The sequence below is a fragment of the Hevea brasiliensis genome, chromosome 1, assembly GCF_030052815.1.
Source record: "Hevea brasiliensis isolate MT/VB/25A 57/8 chromosome 1, ASM3005281v1, whole genome shotgun sequence".
NCBI lineage: Eukaryota > Viridiplantae > Streptophyta > Magnoliopsida > Malpighiales > Euphorbiaceae > Hevea > Hevea brasiliensis.
In genome coordinates, this window is record NC_079493.1 from 105,386,186 (window position 1) to 105,406,511 (window position 20,326).

Here is a 20,326-nt window from a genome sequence, read left to right on the forward strand (position 1 = left end):
GTTCTCGGCTCGTTTAACTTGGTTACATTTCATTGCTATTATTTTTCCTTTATTTTTCTTGTCTTTCCTTTTCTTGTATTTCATTATTCTATGTCTCCTCATCCATATCTAAGTATAGTTCTAGGCATCCTAGCTGTCCAGACAATACTGGTCATTGAAACAGTAGAACGCACTACCGAACATAGGGGTGTTACAATTCTGACCTCTATTTTAGAAACCTGGTGGTGGTGGCCTATATCCCTGCTATTTATTTATTGGATGATTTTGCAGATTTTGTGAATTGGACCATGAAAATGGGGGTGGTTCCTTCATCCAGGGTTATAAGTATTTAAATAAGGGTTATTGACCTGTCTCTAGTTGAAGTTCCCTCTATTGTTCACATAGTTCAGCTGCTCTATTGAAGGCTCATTGTAATGACTACATTCTAAAGTTGCATGACCTCCCCCACAGCTTTTGCAGTATTGATTGCTTGATCCCACTACGTTGGCCTACATCCTATCAAGTCTTTTGTGAGCTGGTCAAACTAGGCATTAATCATGCTGAGGGCATCCAATTCTAGGATCCCTGCTATCTTTCTTACATCTCCCCTCTCGTTTAACCACTCGAAGTTATGGTATGCAACCTTTCCAGTAATTCTAAAGCTTTAGTCATTGTTTTCTCCATGAGGTCCCCTCCTACTGCTGAGTCGACTGAACTCCTTGTGGATGGTAGCGATCCATTATAGAAATTTTGAACAATGAGCCAATCTTCTAGGCCATGGTGTGGACATTCCCTTTGAAGGTCTTTGTATCTCTCCCATGCATCATTGAGTGACTCTCCTTCCTTTTATCTGAAAGTGTTCAGTTCTAGCCTCAATTTTACAGTATTCGCAGGTGGGAAATACCTTGCTACGAAGGCTTGTGAAAGATCCTCCCAAGTGGTGAATGTTCCAGCTGATTGAGAAAGTAGCCACTTTCTTGCCTTATCTTGAAGTGAGAATGGGAATGCTCAGAGTCTAATAGCTTGATCAGTGACCCCATTCATTTTCAAAGTGTCACACAAAGTGAGAAAGCACTGTAGGTGATAATGTGGATCTTCCATGGGTAAGCCTCCAAATTTAGTTTGCTGAATCATTTAAAGCAATGCTAGTTTGAGTTCAAAATTGTTGGCCTCAACTGTAGGCCTAGTAACACTAGATTGGAATCCTTGGATAGTCAGAACTCCATAGTGCCTCAAGGGTCTTGATCTATTGTTGTTGTTAGCCATGACTAGAGTTTCAAGAATTTCAGGTTCTGGTGCTGGCTCTTGGTTTCTCTTTTCTCTCCTGATGGTTCTTAAAGTTTTGTCTATTTTAGGATCCAATTCAAGCAATTCTTCTTTAGGTTTAGTTGTTCTGGTCATAAATTGAATTTAACAACTTGAAAAAGAAACAAAAGATAAAATCAAATTAACTAATTTAAAATAATGAAAATAAATGTTTAAATCAGCCAAATTGCCTATCGCTTAATATTACTAAATTTCCTAACAACGGTGCCAAAAACATATTTGCTGGTTATACAACCCCACAAGTGCACGAATCGCTAATAAGTAATAAAGTGATAAGTATAGTATCATTTTCATGAGGAATTTATAAGCATAAGTACTAAGCTAGATATCAATTTTGATTGTTTAAACTATCCAAAGTTATGAGGGAATGAAATTTAAACTAGTGCTGAATAACTATTAGAAACAAAGGAAAATAAATCCGAGAACTTAAAGAGAATTCTTCTTGGGTAGACAATTCCAGAATTAAGATTTCACACCTTAACCTTGTTATGATTTTAACTTTGTTTTATCAATGGAATGAGTGTTGTTACTTTGATGGAAATTAATCCTAAAGTATCCTAGATCCTCTCTCAAGGTATCTAAGGTGTATTTTAATTAATCTGATCAGTCCTAATTAGAATCCCTTAAGGTCTGTTATTAATTATGGAGATTCACAAAGGTCATCGGCCTATCTCTAGATCAGATTTCATAGGTTCAAAATCTTGATTTTCTGATATTAATCTTCTCCTTTTAGTTCCTCAATTAATATATTAGATCATAGCTAAGTAGGTACCAACACATAGCATGCATTAAGAACATAAGAAATTGAATCAAAGCTCAAAACTCAATTCCATAAAACTCAATATATATCCATAATAAAAATTAAGAATGCTACTCTCCTAATTCTAGAATTAAAGGAACTACTCACTCATGGTGAGTTTAACAAACATAATGTAATGAAAATAAGAGAGCACAAAACTAATATGAAGAATTAGAACAAAAGAACCGAGAGAAAGATTCTACAGCTTTGAACTTGTGGAACTTTGGCTAAAAAATCTCTTCCTTGGTGCGGATGTAATCCTCCTTCAAGACAGCTTGGGAACTAGGGTTTTCTGGAAGTCTTCTCTTAAAGGTTTTCCCTTTTCTCTTTTTTCCTCTCTTCCTTTTCAAAAGAAAATTAATCCCCTCCCCTCCTCTCTTATGCTCTTTACTTGCTCTTATTTATATTAGGTGTCCTAGGGTTAAGTTTTAAAATCCTAAGGGCAGTAGAAGTCTGAATGGCATGCCAAAATAAGAGCTAGAATCGAATTAGGAAGCTAGCTACTGCATAGTATATGGCCTGTGTGTCACTAAAAGTCATTGGGTATGTAAGTTTCTGGAGTGACTTCGGCTTTTTTTCAAATGGGAGGCAAAAGGTTACATGGGGTATGTGACTTTACACGGGTTAAAGTACATGATCCGTGTACTATCTCCTTCCCTTTAGTTCTTCAAGCTTCTTTAATCAGAAGGTTGCACGGGTCCTTGGATGGTACATGGGGTGATTTACATGACCCGTGTACCGAAGCTTTCTTATGATTTCTTCAATTCTCCCCTGGCAGAAGGTTACACAGGGTCATGGTTGTGTTTACACGACTCGTGTAAATAATATCAGTAACTTTCCTTGCTTTCAAGTCCTTCCAAGCTTTTCTTCTTCACTCTTATACCTTGGATTTCTTTTAGAACACCTGAAAATGTGTAGAAAATATGAAATTTAGTGAAGATTAGCTAAATTATCAAAAACTAATGAAACTAACAAATATGTATACAATTGTCTACCTAAATGCCATGCAATATAGTACAATTGTGCCCAAAAATATCTATATAATACAAGTGTATCATCTCAATGCATAAAGCTTCTCAATACATGCATTCACCGTCTAAGAAATATTGGGTAGCTGTCAAAAGGATTCTTCATTATCTTCAGGCTATAAAAACTCATGGTTTGCTTATCTGTCCTTCTAGTAACTTCGAACTCCATGCCTATTCAGATGCTGATTTGGCATCCAATATTGATGACAGAAAGTCTACCAATGGGTATGTGATAAATATGGGCACCATCTTAGTCTTGTGGCTATCTAAAAAGCAAAATACCACAGCAAAGTCCCCTATAGAGTCTGAATGTCATGCCATTAGCACAACCACTACTGAAGTCACTTGGATTCAATCATTAATAAAAGATGTCGGCATATTACCGCCCCAAAACTCTAACACTATATTGTGATAATATTGGCACAACATATCTCACTACTAACCCCTTTTTCACTGTTTCATGAAACACATTGAAGTAGACTATCACTGTGTTCAAGATCAAGTCACACAAGGCCAACTACTAATCCACAAAGGATCAGCTTGTCGACATTCTAACCAAACCTCTGCCTCATCCACGTCATGAGATTCTATGAGCTAAATTAACAATTATACCCATCCCTGGTTAGAATTGCAAGAGGGTGATAAGGTTTATCATTGTATAATAGTTTTTGTATTTGTATATCTGATTATGTAATAAACGTTAGCTGTTGTATCTTATAAATATCCTTATGAGTTTAAGTATATCTCAAACACTGTCAACTATATGCACATAAATCTATCTTTAGTAATACAAAAACTATCTTTAGATCCATGTCATCACAAAACTCATCAAAATAATTACAATAAGAATAGCCACACTCACGAGTAATTATATGGTAAAACCATGATTTTATGCAGACAGTTTACATGGAATAACAAACCAATTAGATATTGACAAATATTTAAAACGGTTGAGTAATTATTTTTTTTGAAAATACACCATCTGATAGTTTTATTTGATGGGACCCCTTTATATACACTTGTCTATATTCTATTGGCTTGCCATTCCATGTAGAGCATCCTACGTGGAATCACTATTTTATTTTATAATTTCTCCACACTCACACATATAACATACTGATCATAGTAAATATTATAGCTAAAAAATAGAATTTAAGAAAGGTGAATTGAGCTATTTTTTTAATTTTTTGTCCATTGCTTACATGAAAAATCAAGGTTAGACAATCTAAAGTCTATGTAACAAAGATGATTTATGTGCAGCAAATGATCATAGCATTTAGTTCAAATGAGTGTCGCAGTAACAAAGCAATGTCCTCTGTTTTGGCTCTTAAATATAGTAGAATATAATTCTTAAATGCATAGCCAAAGAAATAGAAAATCAAGCTATTTGAAGTATAAAATCAATAAACCAACCATATGAAATATTCACATATAATAATTGCGCATTCCTTAACACAAAGTCTACATTTAACTCAAGGTAAAAGTGTTGAAAATAAAAATGCAAGGGAAGAGAATATCAAACACTTGGATTTATGGATTTATGATGGTTCCATGTCCATTCCTTAAAGGTACACTTCAAGAGTTCCTCTCTACTATTCAAATTCTTTTCATGAGTAAGAGTCAAGCTAAATACATTCATAACCTTTCCCTTCGTACTTATCAATAATAAAAAGAATAGTCATTCACTCTTAAGTTTCACTATCGATACTTGACAACCTTTATAAGAACAATTTATATGTTTTGGTTGGTGTTTGAGATATCTCTCATATATTAGAGATCCAAGGAGCACAAAATGCATTGGGAGAATCCTTATTGATAGACCTTGTGAAAGAACCACATTGATACACTTGACACTACATCCAACCAAAAACCTTAAGGTAATAGGTGTATGGGTTATTTCTATTTATATGTTCTCTACTCATCTCATCTCATCTCATCTCTTTTTCAAAGGAGGAATTATAACTCACTCACACTTACATTTTTCCCAAAAAATTTCTTCCTTAAATGTCAGTCTCTTTTACACTAGGCTTGCTCCCCTTGAAAAGAAGCCTTTTTCTTAAACTAAGTATTTGAGGCATCACAAATAACTCAATTTCTCCACCAAGCCCATCAAGAGCTAGCCATGCTACTATCACTTATGTAAGCATGCGCCTCTAAGAGCCACTTTAAAGCCATCATGTGTACCGAAACCAAAAGTCTTCAATCCATCAATATGCACTTCTCTAGGAGAGTGTCTTACTGCTCAACTAGCCTTCCTTTTACCAAGAGTCAGCAGTTTATAGACTTAACAAAAGTATTGTAACACCCTCCCGGTAACCACTCCGTACATTCTACTGTTCCGGTGACCGGTGTCGGTCCGGACAGCTAGAACGTCCAGAAAAATATTTAAACTAAAGTTAGGAACCCTAATTAACTCAAATATTAATAAGAAAAATTTAGTAAAAATTTTAGAAATAAAATACAACTGAGTCAAACGAGCCGGTGCCCAAGCGATGGGTAACCGGAGGGAAGTTGCGGTTCTCGCAACGAGGAGCCCTAGACCCGGGGGAAAAATTATAAAATAATTTTTGGGACTCCAGAGAAGGGTAATTGAGGTTCCCATGGCATTAGAATGCCAAGAAAATACTTAGAAAAATTTTTCAATCGGTACAGACAATTTTGACCTGTTAAGCCAAACGGAGGGCATTTTGGTCATTTCGCCTTCCGAGGTGATTTTTGGCCGACTTGCCCAGTTGAGTAAATAATTAATATGACATCAAATATGAAGAAATATTACTAGAAATGAAAATTGAAATGAGTAGTGGAAGAAAAGAAAAGAAAATGCAAAAATAAGGCAAAAATGACATCATTTAAAAAGTTGGACCAATCACACTTAAGCCATTGTTTGACTAACCATTAAAAGAGATAAGAGAAGACCAAATTCAACAAAATTTCAGCAGCCATCCTTCTCTCCTTAGTGCAGCCAAAACGTGAACCTCTCTCCCTCTCTCAAACTCCATTAAACCTCACTTCTCAAGCTTAATTTCTCCCTTGTTTCACCACAAAACCCTAACCTCTCTTCATTAAAATTTTACTCCACACCTTAAACAACCTTTTGGCAGCCTTGAAAGTGAAGGAAAGTGAAGTTTAGAGGTGGGAAAAATCTGCCCTAAGTGAGGTTAGTGCTACAAACTTCATTCTCCTTCTTTTAATCTTAGTTAGAATATCATTTGAGCTAAGAAATTTTAAAGAATTGAAGTAAATTACATGAGTTATGGTACTTTAAATTTTCAGCAGCCCTATGGAAGTATGAGGTTGATTGTTTTGATAAATTTAAAGTGGCTAGAAATGATGGTTAAAGTATTAAAACACATGGACATTAAACTAAGTATGTTAATTAAGTTCATGAGTAAATTTAGTTGGATATTAGGGTTTGGAAGGGTGAAAATGTGAATTGGCTTAGGAAATTGTTAGGGCACATTGTAATGGTCAATTAGTGACCATTTTAGATATGTTGACCATAAATGGGACTGAAAAATGCTATGGCAAAGTGAGGTGAAATCTGCCCTATGGACAGCAGCATAGGGACTGAAATTTCAGTCCCTTTGCACAGCCATAACTTGGGCTGTGTAAGTCCAATTGAATTTTGGCCAATTGGACATGAAACTAGGCTTATAATGGCACATTTTTGCTGAAGAAACCATGCCCAAAAGACCAAAGCAAGAGGACCAAAACTTGGCCCCAATCCGGAACCCTGAAACTGCCTCTGCAGAATTTGACCAAATGAACAGTAACTGTTCATTTGGTCATAACTCACTGTAGATTTGGTCAATTGGTCTGAAATTTTTACAGCAACAAGTTAAGACATAGACAAACAACTTTCATGAAGGAACCTACCCCAAATTATGGCCAGAACCCAGTCAACCAAGTGACTCAAGTCACTGTTCATGTTACTGTAGATATGGTAAATCTGCAGAATTTGAAATCCGGCCAGCTTGGGTTTTGAGCCATATCTGAGCTACAAAACTCCAAATGGAGTGATTCAAAAAAGGAAATTCAACTAGACAAAATAAGGAACAACTTTCATGTTTTACATTTCTTCAAATTCCAACAGTAACAGTGTCCAATGGAACAGTGAAGTTAGGGCATCAAAACTGAAATTTTCTGCTAGTGTGGGTTACACTTTGAAATTGCATTAACACTTAATGCCAACAAGTTTTAAACACCAAATGTGGTATGTTGGGAGTGCCAAAGGCAATGTACACATTTTTATTCTAAAAGTCAACATTTTTGTTGACCAATGATGAATAGTGACACTAAAAAAGTTGAAATTCACAAATTGACAAATTTAAGAGTTTCAAATGCCCTAGTATACCTAACAAGATTGGTTTGGATAGTTTGGCATGCCAATAGGGTTCCATTAGCAGTACTGCACATGGCAACAATGCCATTCTGTGATTTCATGGCTTTTAGCCATTCTGACTTTACAATGAGACTTGGCCTTGTGCCTGACATTATTCTGACATTGTTAGGCTCATTGCACACCTGGAGATGCATATGCAACCAATGGTGTGACGGCCCGAGGTACTAGGTACCCAGTGCCAGTTTACCCGTTATCCAGTCCAGTCGTCTAGTGTAGGTTACTTGGGGCAACCAAATGAATAAAAGTGAACAAAGTTAATGAATTAATGAATATACCAAAATCAAACAAAGAAAGCATACACTTTGCATACACATTTTTTTTTGCTATTTTCTTCTATTATATTATTGCACCACTAAGCATTATTGCTTAGCGCGTTGCTTTTGCCACGCCGTAGGTACCGGAGATCCCGATCGTGAGCCCAGTAGACCACAGATCGGGTGAGTCCATCCGATACGCTCGATGTCCTGTGTCACCTCACTACTGCATTGCATCGGTAGGGCACTAGGTGTCGCTTGTCATTTTGATATTTTGTAGTAGATTTGTATTTTCTCATATGTATTTGATCTCATGTAATATATTTTGATGTATATGTAAATTATGAAAATTGTATTTGTTAATGGAAAAGTAGATGTTTACTTGTGATTTACATGCGAACATCACATGTGAATGATGAATGAAAATGGAAATTGAAATGTGGAAATCATGATATTGAATTTGGTGTTGATAATGAATGTTTGAGAAATATTGTTGAGATTTTGGGATATTGGAGTTTGAGATGATGAAATAAAAGTATTGGAAGTGTTTTTAACAGTTCAAGAACAGTTTCTCCATTTTTAGCCAGACTCACTGGATTTTCTTAAAATTTTTCGGAACCTTAAATGCATGATACTTTTGATAAATGGTTTAAATAATTTGTATTTCATAAATTATGTGCAAAAGCATTTTCTAAATTAATTGAGAAATATTAGAGTGTGCCGGTACACCAGGTGGCATTACTTACTCGGGTATACTGTACACGGGTAAGGGGTGTCACATTTAGTGGTATCAGAGCCTGGTTTAGGCGTTTCTGGGCCTAGATTGAGTCCATACCATGCATTGCATTTGTAAGAGTCGAGGTGACACTAATGCAGATCTGTTTATCTTTCTTATTTTGAATAGGATATGGATCCTTCCTCTCAGAGAGCCGTTGAGGAGGAAGTGGAGAGTCATGCTCCACCTGCAGCAGCTGAGACTGGAGGCATGAGAGAATCTGCTCACGCCACTCAAGCGAGCACCTCGGCCTCCACAGGCCATGTTCCAACAAATGGCCGACTTCTTTAGACAGATGGTGAGGTAATGCCAGACCACCACCACCACCACCACTCCACACAGTAAATCACACCTGAAAGGTTAAGAAAATTTGGAGTCAGGACTTCTATGGCAAGAGAGAAGATGACTCTGCATGCAGTAGAATTGGTTGAACCGAACAGGCAGAGTCTTAAAACATCTCCACCGCACTCCCAGCGTAACTTAGAAGTCGCTATATCCTTGTTACAAGACGATGCCTTCGGATGGTGGGACACTGTGTCCAGTGAAGTGCAGCCCGAAGCTGTAACTTGGGACTTCTTCCTCTCTGAGTTCAAGAAGAAATATGTGGGTACCGTATACCTGGAAGAGAGAAGAAGGGAATTTATTAACCTGAGGCAGAGACAATTGTCAGTGGCTGAGTATGAGAAAGAATTCGTCCGATTAAGCCGCTACGGAAGGGAGATAGACCCTAATGAGGCTGAAAGGTGCAAGAGATTCGAAGAAGGAAAGAATGACAAAATCAAGATACAGCTCCGCCTTGGGAATCACGTAATTTAGCAAGCTAGTGGAAGCCGCAATAAGGGTTGAAAAAGTGAGAATCAATGAGCGGACTGTAAGGGAGAGACAGAAGAGGGGACCAGTCAGTCTAGTTCCACCTGGATTTGGGAAGAAGTTTAAGGGTCCTCCCGCACGAGTTCGGGTCACCACGTGGTCGTGGTCACTCAGGGCCCAGCCACGATTCACCCCTAGGAGAGGTCACCCACACCATCAGTGGGCAGCTCTCCAGGGATGGGGTTCAGGGGACCAGCCCCAGCATCTTCTGCGTGTCCACACTGTCAGAAATGGCACAAGGGGGAATGTTGGAGAGTGACTGGTGCTTGCTTGAGATGTGGGTCGGCAGAACATCAATCGAGGAACCGCCACGCAGAACTACTACACCGCTCCGACACAAGTAGATGCACTGCTCCTGCACCACCAAGGGGTAGAAGGTCCGTAAATCCCGTGGGACCATCTCGAGGCCTACATCCGAGCCGCCAGAGAGGCCGATAATGCACCACCCGCCGAAATTATGCCTTGAGAGCTCGGGAGGAACAAGATGCCCGGACGTCATCAGGGTACGTTCTCCTCTACAATACTCTGTGCATGCATTGGTGGATCCAGATCCACTCATTCTTACATTTGCATCAACCTACCCGTAGAAAGGGGATATTGGTAGGGAGAGTGACCAAGACATTCTGGTCACTAATCCATTGGGCCACAAAGTGTGGTAGTGAACAAAGTATACAAGGGTTGCCCGTTGAGGATTCAGGTATGAATTCTTGGCACCTAATTGAGTTGCCCTTCCATGAGTTTGACGTGATATTGGGAATGGATTGGTTGTCACGTCATCGAGCAATAGTTGATTGCAAATTGAAGAGAATTTCTAAAAACTTCAGAGGGTAATGAGATCACGATTGTGGGAAAGGACAGATTTCTGTCCAATGTCATCTCACCAGATTGCAAGAAGAATAATGAGAAAAGGTGAAGCCTACCTAGCACATGTGGTGGATACTAGGCACTAAGCCAAACCCGAGTGACATACCCACAGTGAGAGACTTCCTGCAGGTATTTCTGAAGAGTTGCCTAGTTTGCCACCGTAAAGGGAAGTCGAATTTGCCATTGAGACAACTGCACAAAGACCCATTTCCATTGCTCCTTATAGGATGGCACCCACTGAATTGAGGGAGTTGAAAACTCAGTTGCAAGAGTTGCTTGATAAGGGGTTCATACGCCCCAGTGTGTCACCGTGGGGAGCTCCAGTGCTGTTTGTGAAAAAGAAGGATGGGACTTTGAGACTATGCATCGACATCGGCGCTAAACAAAGTGACCGTGAAGAACAAATATCTGTTGCCTAGAATTGATGATCTGTTTGATCGGTTGAAGGAGCAGAGTATTTTCCAAGATTGATCTCGCATCGTGGTATCATCGATTGAGGGTGAAGGATGCAGATGTGCCAAAGATCGCATTCGGGACCCGATATGGGCATTATGAGTTTCTAGTGATGCCCTTTGGCCTAACAAATGCACCAGCGGTATTCATGGACCTTATGAACCGTATCTTCCATCCACACTTAGATCGGTTCGTAGTGGTCTTTATTGATGATATTTTGGTGTATTCCAAGACCGGGGAAGAACATGATGAGCATTTGAGGATTGTTCTGCAAACCACGAAAGAAAAGAAGTCAGTATGCTAAGTTGTCCAAGTGTGACTTTTGGTGAATGAAATTGCATTCCTTGGACACATAGTGTCACCGATGGGATTAGGTGGATCCCAAGAAAATAGAAGCGATGATGGAATGGAAGCCTCCCGAAACACAACTAAGGTCGAAGCTTCTTGGGGCTAGCTGGGTATTACAGAAGATTTGTGAAGGATTTTCCTAATAGCCGCTCCAATGACCAAGTTGTTACACAAGAATGTCGATTTGTTGGAATGACAAGTGCGGACCAGTTTGAGAAGTTAAAGGCTATGTTGACAGAGGCACCAGGTGTTAACACGATTGTCGTGGAAGGATTTTGTGGTTTACAGTGATGCCTCTCATAATGGGTTAGGTGTGTGTTGATGCAAGAGGGGAAAGTGATCGCCTATGCTTCCGCATACCTAAGGCCACATGAACAGAACTACCCTACCCATGATCTAGAGCTTGCGGCAATTATCTTCAGATGAAGATATGGAGGCATTATTTGTATGGTGAAAAGTGCTACGTTTACGGACCACAAAAGCCTAAAATATTTGCCAACCCGAAGGAGCTCAACCTTAGACAGAGCCGATGGATTGAGTTCCTGAAGGATTATGACTGTGTAATTGACTACCATCCTGGGAAGGCAAATGTAGTTGCTGATGCTTTGAGCAGAAAATCCATGACAGCCTTGAGATCATTAAATGCCCATCTATCTTTGATTCGAGATGGAGCTATTTTGTCTGAGTTGCAAGTGAGGCCAAACCTGCTACAGCAGATACTAGATGGGCAAATGACAGATGAAAAGTTACTGGCTATTATGCGCAAGATCTCGGAGGGAAAAGCAACCGACTATGGGGTGAAAGCGGATGGGTGTCTCAGACTACAAAGGAAGACTGTGTACGGATGATGGGGAATTGAAAGCTAGTATTCTAAAAGAGGCACACACTAGTGTATATGCTATGCACCCAGGAAGTACAAAGATGTATCACGACCTGAAGCTTCAGTATTGGTGGCCTGGTATGAAGAGAGATATCGGTGACTATGTGACTAAATGCTTGACATGTCAGCAAGTCAAGGCAGAACATCAAGTTCCATCAGGATTGCTACAGCCTATACGCATACCTGAATGGAAATGGGATCGGGTCACCATGGATTTTGTAAGTGGTCTGCCTCTCACCCAGAGGAAACATGATGCAACATGGGTAATAGTGGATAGATTGACAAAGTCAGCACACTTTCTCGCGATTAGACCGACTACTCACTAGAGAGGTTAGCGGATTATATATCAGTTAGATAGTTAGACTGCTTGGTATCCCACTTTACATTATATCTGATCGAGACCCAAGTTTTACATCGAGATTTTGGACGAAATTGAATGAATCCTTGGGTACACAACTCCATTTCAAAGATGACTTTCCATCCTCAGACGGATGGGCAATCGTAAAGAGTAATCCGTAAACAATTGAAACCACGAAATTGATACAAATATTGAATTGAAATGATAACAATAACATGAAATATTTGTCGTGTCCTTGAGGATATCTTGAGGAGTTGTGTCATTGAGTTTGAGGAAGTTGGGATAGATACCTCCCAGCGAGTCGCATACAACAATAGCTATCAAGCTAGCATCCAAATGGCCCCATATGAAGCCTCGTATGGGAGAAAATGTAGAACTCCAGGTGTCTTTGGACTGAATTGGGCGAAGACAAACTAGTAGGGCCGGACACAGTGAAAGCAGGCGAGGACAAGGTAAAATTGATCAAAGCTAATCAAGGTTGCCTCGCATGCATGTAAATCTTATGCCGACCAAGAGAAAAGAAATAGAATATGGGGTTGGCGACAAAGTGTTCCTCAAGGTGTCACCATGGAAGAAGGTATTGAGGTTTGGAAGAAAAGGTAAGTTGAGCCCTAGGTTCATTGGCCCATATGAAGTCATTGAGCGTGTGGGTCCAGTGGCCTATAGGCTAGCTTTACCACCGTAGTGGACAAGATCCACAATGTGTTCCATGTATCCATGCTCGTAAGATACCGCTGACCCTTCACATGTCATCTCCAGAGAAGAAATTGAAATACAACCGATTTGACATATGAAGAAGAACCTCTACGAATCTTGGCTCAGAAGTGAAAGAGTTGAGGAACAAACAGATTCCATCGTGAAAGTGCTTTGGAGGCACCACAACACCGAGGAGGCAACTTGGGAAAGTGAAGAAACGATGAGGCAACAGTTCCCTCAACTGTTTGCATCGAGTAAATTTCGAGGACGAAATTTAAATTAGAGGAAGAGTTGTAACACCCTCCCAGAACCACTCCGTACATTCTACTGCTCCTGATCGGTGTCGGTCCCATGACTAGAACGTCCGGAAAAATATTAAAACTAAAGTCAGGAACCCTAATTAACTCAAATATTAATAAGAAAAATTTAGTAAAAATTTTAGAAATAAAATACAACCGAAGTCAAACGAGCCTGCCCCAAGCGATGGGTAATCGGAGGGAAGTTGCTTCGCAACGAGGAGCCCTAGACAGGGAAAAATTATAAAATAATTTTTGGGACTCCAGAGAAGGGTAATTGAGGTTCCCATGGCATTAGAATGCCAAGAAAATACTTAGAAAAAATTTTCAATCGGTACAGACAATTTTGACCCGTTAAGCCAAACGGAGGGCATTTTGGTCATTTCGCCTTCCGAGGTGATTTTTGGCCGACTTGCCCAGTTGAGTAAATAATTAATATGACATCAAATATGAAGAAATATTACTAGAAATGAAAATTGAAATGAGTAGTGGAAGAAAAGAAAAGAAAATGCAAAAATAAGGCAAAAATGACATCATTTAAAAAGTTGGACCAATCACACTTAAGCCATTGTTTGACTAACCATTAAAAGAGATAAGAGAAGACCAAATTCAACAAAATTTCAGCAGCCATCCTTCTCTCCTTAGTGCAGCCAAAACGTGAACCTCTCTCTCTCTCTCAAACTCCATTAAACCTCACTTCTCAAGCTTAATTTCTCCCTTGTTTCACCACAAAACCCTAACCTCTCTTCATTAAAATTTTACTCCACACCTTAAACAACCTTTTGGCAGCCTTGAAAGTGAAGGAAAGTGAAGTTTAGAGGTGGGAAAAATCTGCCCTAAGTGAGGTTAGTGCTACAAACTTCATTCTCCTTCTTTTAATCTTAGTTAGAATATCATTTGAGCTAAGAAATTTTAAAGAATTGAAGTAAATTACATGAGTTATGGTACTTTAAATTTTCAGCAGCCCTATGGAAGTATGAGGTTGATTGTTTTGATAAATTTAAAGTGGCTAGAAATGATGGTTAAAGTATTAAAACACATGGACATTAAACTAAGTATGTTAATTAAGTTCATGAGTAAATTTAGTTGGATATTAGGGTTTGGAAGGGTGAAAATGTGAATTGGCTTAGGAAATTGTTAGGGCACATTGTAATGGTCAATTAGTGACCATTTTAGATATGTTGACCATAAATGGGACTGAAAAATGCTATGGCAAAGTGAGGTGAAATCTGCCCTATGGACAGCAGCATAGGGACTGAAATTTCAGTCCCTTTGCACAGCCATAACTTGTGCTGTGTAAGTCCAATTGAATTTTGGCCAATTGGACATGAAACTAGGCTTATAATGGCACATTTTTGCTGAAGAAACCATGCCCAAAAGACCAAAGCAAGAGGACCAAAACTTGGCCCCAATCCGGAACCCTGAAACTGCCTCTGCAGAATTTGACCAAATGAACAGTAACTGTTCATTTGGTCATAACTCACTGTAGATTTGGTCAATTGGTCTGAAATTTTTACAACAACAAGTTAAGACATAGAAAAACAACTTTCATGAAGGAACCTACCCCAAATTATGGCCAGAACCCAGTCAACCAAGTGACTCAAGTCACTGTTCATGTTACTGTAGATATGGTAAATCTGCAGAATTTGAAATCCGGCCAGCTTGGGTTTTTGAGCCATATCTGGAGCTACAAAACTCCAAATGGAGTGATTCAAAAAAGGAAATTCAACTAGACAAAATAAGGAACAACTTTCATGTTTTATATTTCTTCAAATTCCAACAGTAACAGTGTCCAATGGAACAGTGAAGTTAGGGCATCAAAACTGAAATTTTCTGCTAGTGTGGGTTACACTTTGAAATTGCATTAACACTTAATGCCAACAAGTTTTAAACACCAAATGTGGTATGTTGGGAGTGCCAAAGGCAATGTACACATTTTTATTCTAAAAGTCAACATTTTTGTTGACCAATGATGAATAGTGACACTAAAAAAAGTTGAAATTCACAAATTGACAAATTTAAGAGTTTCAAATGCCCTAGTATACCTAACAAGATTGGTTTGGATAGTTTGGCATGCCAATAGGGTTCCATTAGCAGTACTGCACATGGCAACAATGCCATTCTGTGATTTCATGGCTTTTAGCCATTCTGACTTTACAATGAGACTTGGCCTTGTGCCTGACATTATTTACAGCTTGTTAGTCGCTCATGCACACCGGGAGATGCATATGCAACCAATGGTGTGACGGCCCGAGGTACTAGGTACCCAGTGCCAGTTTACCCGTTATCCAGTCCAGTCGTCTAGTGTAGGTTACTTGGGGCAACCAAATGAATAAAAGTGAACAAAGTTAATGAATTAATGAATATACCAAAATCAAACAAAGAAAGCATACACTTTGCATACACATTTATTTTTTTTGCTATTTTCTTCTATTATATTATTGCACCACTAAGCATTATTGCTTAGCGCGTTGCTTTTGCCACGCGTAGGTACTGGAGATCCCGATCGTGAGCCCAAAGAGACCACAGATCGGGTGAGTCCATCCGATTACGCTCGATGTCTGTGTCACCTCACTACCGCGAGCATCGGTAGGGCACTAGGTGTCGGTTGTCATTTTGATATTTTGTAGTAGATTTGTATTTTCTCATATGTATTTGATCTCATGTAATATATTTTGATGTATATGTAAATTATGAAAATTGTATTTGTTAATGGAAAAGTAGATGTTTACTTGTGATTTACATGCGAACATCACATGTGAATGATGAATGAAAATGGAAATTGAAATGTGGAAATCATGATATTGAATTTGGTGTTGATAATGAATGTTTGAGAAATATTGTTGAGATTTTGGGATATTGGAGTTTGAGATGATGAAATAAAAGTATTGGAAGTGTTTTTAACAGGTTCCGAAGAACGGTTTTCTCCATTTTTAGCCAGACTACTCATGGATTTTCTTAAAATTTTTCTAACCTTAAATGCATGATACTTTTGATAAATGGTTTAAATAATTTGTATTTCATAAATTATGTGCAAAAGCATTTTCAAAATTAAATTAGAAATATTAGAGTGTGCCAGACACTGGTGGCATTACTTACTCGTATATCAGACACTGTAAGGGGTGTCACAAGTATCCTTTCAACAGTAACCTTTTTATTTTCTCTGATCTTGTGCATCCTTTTGAATTTTTGCACAACCAAGGGATTGACTTACTTTTCATTATCATGACCCAACCCAATGGGTCGTGACCAGCACTAAGAATTGGATAGGCTTAAGGCCATCAAACAGTAAACTTTAATGTATCCAAAGCCGATAACTAAGCCTAATATAAGGCCTACATAAGCATAAAATACTACAATATAAACGAAGGCAGTCTAGCTCCGCACATACACATATTCATAACCAAATATATAAATGAAGTTGCTAAATCGTTGCTAATTAAATTGTGCTATTTTTTTTTATTGCTAAAATTAGCAATGAAATTATGTCAATTACTAAACTCCATTGTTATTATGTTACTAAATTGTGCGCTAACCATTTACCATAAAAATTAGCAATGAAATTTGTTTATTACTAATCCATTACTAATTTTAATATATGAATTTTATTTCTATTCCGTTACTAATTAGCGATAGATTAAGTTCGTTATTAATTTTTGTTACTAAATTGTATATTTAAATAATAACTTTTATTTAAATATTCTCAAATATCAACTACTAAAATCTTATAAAAAAAAGGTTAATTGCCAAAAAAAAAGTTTGTCAATTTTTACAATTAAAACCTAAAGTTTGCATAATTGCCAATTAAACCATCTTGTTTGATTGATTTCTCAAATTGACTCGACCATCAATAAACCGTTAGTATGTAGTGCTTGGGAGGTAATTGTAATGGCTTTTATTTTGACTATTTTAGTTAGGGGCTACACTTTATAAGCTTGTTAATAACTGATATTAATGGACAATTATTAAGGAGAATCATTGTTCTTTGTTCCAGTGGTTTAATCCACTGTCCGGAGAATGAGCTACTGATACATTTGCTTAAACAAAGAAATACTCTTCAGGAGAAAGTTATAGAATTAGCAACAAAATTATTGAAAAAGATGCAACTCAGTGAATATTGTGATTAAAATGATACATTAATTAATGATTTGCAGAGCAAAGTTAAAGTATTAATAAAGACAAAAAAAAAGTATAACAGAATTTGATTTATAATTTCTTATTTGTTGAAATATACTAATAGTTTATTGACAGTTAAGTCAATTTGAGACATTAATCAAACATGAGAGAGTGACAATTATACAAATTTTAAGATTTAATTACAAAAATTGAAAAACTTTTTTTTTTTTGCAGTTAACCCTTTTTTTTGTAAGATTTTAGTAGTTTAAATTTAAGATTATTTAAATAAAAGTTATTATTTAATATTAATTTTTATATGAAAAATATAAAAATAAACATAAAAAAGTGGCGTGCCACAAGTCAACTTTTTAAGCCCTCTCATTATACTAATTGGAACACTCTTACAAAACTATTTTTAATGCTTAGCTTTAATATGCGAATGTATTATATTTTATATATCATATTTTCATAATCAAATTACAAAATTGGATAAAGTACAATTTAGCCACTGAGATCTAATAAAACTTACAACTTAGTCCATTTAATTTCAAAATCAAGTAATTTAGTCCTTGAGATTTGATAAATCTACAATTTAGTCCCTGCCATTAGAATTTCAATTAAGTTACTGTTAATTCTAGAAAAAATGATCAAAATACCTGTAACTCTATTTTCAATCTGAAAAAAATTTAGTCCTTAAGATTTTATTTTATTGAAAATTTAATCCCTAAAATTTGGTTAAACGTGCAAATTAGTTCCAATAGACCAATCAATTTAGTCCTTGACATTTTAATAAATCTATAAGTTAGTCCCTACCATTACAATTATGGTTAATTCCCCATTAAATTTTGCAAAAATATCAAGATGCTTTTAACACTATTTTTAATCTAAAAACAATCTAGTACTTGAAGATTTATTTTAATAATTGCATCCATATTCATTTTTTTCTTTTATATATATATATATATATATATATATATATATATATATATATATATATATATATATATATTATTAAAATAATAATGACAAATAGAATTTTACAAATTTAATAGGTCTAATTTATTAATAGTTATAATATTTAAGGTTAAATTTGTAAGTTATGTGGATGATTTTTCAATTAACCAAAATTTTTAAGAATCTTAAAGTAATTAATTCATATTTTAATAATTTAAATTTAAAATTTTTTAATTTAATGGGACCCATATTTTAAAAATATAAGGACTAAATTGTTAATAAATAGATAGGTTGAATAATATATTATTTTTTAAATGATGAAAAATAAAATAGAAAAAATGTCACGTGATGATATTTGAATTACTGTTATTAAAATTCTTTTATATATATATATATATATATATATATATATATATATATATATATATATATATATATATATTAAAAAATAATTCACTCTTTTATAATATGACAAAAATTTGGTTGAAAAAATTATTATTAGTAATGTTTTATAATTTTTAAAATTGTAAAAGAATTGTATCTATATCATAAGGTGTGACGAAATTTTTACGCTGGTTGCTTAAACTATAGGGGAATTAAACTCATGAGCCATACTATGAAGTTGTGGGAGAGAGTTGTGGAACATCGACTACGTCATGACACTTCTATCTCTCTCAATCAATTTGGTTTCATGCCAGGTCGTTCAACTATGGAAGCGATCTTTCTCATTAGAAGCTTAATGGAGAAATATAAAGATGTGAAGAAAGATCTACACATGGTTTTTATCGATTTGGAGAAGGTTTATGATAGTGTTTCAAGAGATGTCTTATGGAGAGTGTTAGAACAAAAAAATGTATCTATTAGGTACATACAAGTGTTTAAAGATATGTATGAAGGAGCAACTACTATTGTGCGTACAGTGGGAGGGGACACAAGAGATTTTCCTATCTCAATTGGATTACTCCAAGGTTCAGCTATAAGCCCTTACTTTTTACATTAATTTTAGATGAATTAACAAAACATATACAAGAGAGTATCCCTTGGTGCATTATGTTTACAGATTATATAGTTCTGATAGATGAGACGCGAGAAGGAGTCAATAGAAAGTTAGAGCTTTGGAGAAGTACTCTAGAGTCAAAGGATTTTAAGTTAAGTAGAATGAAGACAGAATACATGAATTGCAAGTTCAGTGAAGGCCGAACTGGTGATAGGGAAGGAGTTAGTTTGGATGGAGTGGTACTGCCCCAAAGTAATCACTTTAAATATCTCGATTCAATCATTCAACTAGATGAGGGATGTGAGGAGGAAGTTAGTCATAGGATTAAAGCCGGATGGTTGAAGTGGAGAAGTGCCACAGAAGTTTTATGTGACCACAAAATTCTCAATAAGTTGAAAGTAAAATTTTACTGTACAGCCATACGACCGGCCATGTTATATGGTAGTGAGTGTTGAGCACTGAAGGAGTCGTATGTGTCTAAGATAAGAGTTGCGAAGATGAGAATGTTAAGGTGGATGAGTGGTCATACTAGACTAGATAAAGTCCGTAATGAAAGTATTAAAGAAAAGGTAGGAGTGGTGCCAATTGAGGATAAGTTGAGAGTAGGAAGATTGAGGTGGTTTGGTCATGTGAAGCGTAGACATACGGAGGCTTTAGTTAGACAAGTATAACACATTAGGTTAGAGGATTAAAAAAAAAAGGGTAGACCTAAATTGACTTGGAGGATAGTAGTACAATATGACCCAGAAGCATTACACATTTCCAAGAATTTAACCCAAAATCATTTAGAATGGAGAAAGAGAATCTACATACCCGACCCCAAATGAATTTTAGATAATTATTTTTTTAGAAATAATATTTTAGTAGTTAAAATTTAAAAATATTTAAATAAAAAATTAATATTTAATATAAGAAGTTAATTTTTTATAAA